General features: G+C 48.8%; 1 protein-coding gene across 1 annotated transcript in view; it reads right to left on the reverse strand.

The window, feature by feature from the left end:
- Positions 1 to 474, reverse strand: part of LOC108688278 (complexin) — a 127,737-nt gene extending 127,263 nt beyond the window's left edge. Inside the window, exon 1 of the mRNA XM_018194462.1 lies at positions 404 to 474. The gene's annotated coding sequence lies outside the window, so the exon portion shown is untranslated. The remainder of the gene's footprint in view (positions 1 to 403) is intronic.
- Between the last annotated feature and the right edge of the window lie 879 nt (positions 475 to 1,353).

Here is a 1,353-nt window from a genome sequence, read left to right on the forward strand (position 1 = left end):
TATATATATATATATATATAAAATGAATTTTATTGTCTACATTTCTGTGCAAAATCTTAATAAATCTAAATAAAAGTAAGCTGTCACAAGTATACGGAGCTGTTTCAAGTATACGGAGTGATTTTAATTTTCTATTATATTGGAAAAAAACTTCCAGCTATTTTAATGAAATGCAACATGTAAATCTCAGAATTTTAGTTATTTGTAGAAGGAAAAGAAAATTTTTCCAGTATAAAAGGAATAAAATTGAGAAAACAAACTTGCCGTAAAAAGTATTCGAAACTTTTGCATAACTTCAGACGTGTCTGAAAATTTGCGCGAATTTGGCAGGCAAATTTGAGGTTCGCGTTCGGTGATAGAGAGACCGACGTAAAGGTAGACGTGCGATAGGTCGCCCACTCACCTCGCTGCGCCGCAGGTAGATCCGCAGCCGGTCGAAGCGGACGAACGGGGGTCGCAGCACGACGGTTATATGGGTCGAAGTAACCGAAAGCACGAGGGTACTACGGCAAGACTTCCGTTGACGTAGACCGATGCACGGTTACTACGCGCGCCTCCCCGGTCACCAGTTTGGTTCTCCGTCCGCCAAGCGGGAAAAAAGGAAAAAAGTGGAGAAAAAGACAGAGAGAGAAAGAGATACAAGGCGGGTGAATAAAGAGAGAGAAAGAGAGACAGAGATAGCGTGTGCGATGCGGTGTGAGAGATCGAAGTCTCGTGGCAAACGTTCGTGGACTGAGTGAACCCTGAGTTCGGACTGAGCGGTGCTTAGGCGACGTTAGCGCCACACAACGGAGGGTGCTAGAATCATCATTGATCCGCCAAGGGTGGTATGGGAAGAACCCGTTAAGAGAGGGGTGTGGAGTGGGGATTGGTCGCTTCGTCGGCGGAGGAACAAGGATGAGCGGAGATAGAGGCGAGGTTGCGGTAAGACATACCACCCACCACCACCACCACTGCTACTACCACCGCCGCCACCACCATCACCACCACCACCACCATCACCACCACCACCATCACCACCACCACCACCACCACCACCACTACTATCACCATTGCCACGATCGTCGCGCGGTAGCAAGGATTAAGGAAGAAAAAGCCGATGATGCGAACAGGGAAGAAGGCGGAATGCAGAGCGTAAACGTGCCGCTTTTACTCCCCTAAAATCTCCATCATTTTTGGCCTCCATCCATTCCTTTCTCTCTTCCCTCTCTTCCTCGCGCCATTCTCATCCTTCTCCCCTCGCCGTCACTAATCCTCCGTTCAGTCTCCCTTACCGCCCACCGCCACGCCTCTCTTCTCATTTCGTATCCTTCAGTCTTCTTCTTTGTCCTCCTCCTCCTCCCCCCCCCCCCC

The sequence above is a fragment of the Atta colombica genome, unplaced genomic scaffold, assembly GCF_001594045.1.
Source record: "Atta colombica isolate Treedump-2 unplaced genomic scaffold, Acol1.0 scaffold228, whole genome shotgun sequence".
In the NCBI taxonomy this organism is placed as follows: domain Eukaryota; kingdom Metazoa; phylum Arthropoda; class Insecta; order Hymenoptera; family Formicidae; genus Atta; species Atta colombica.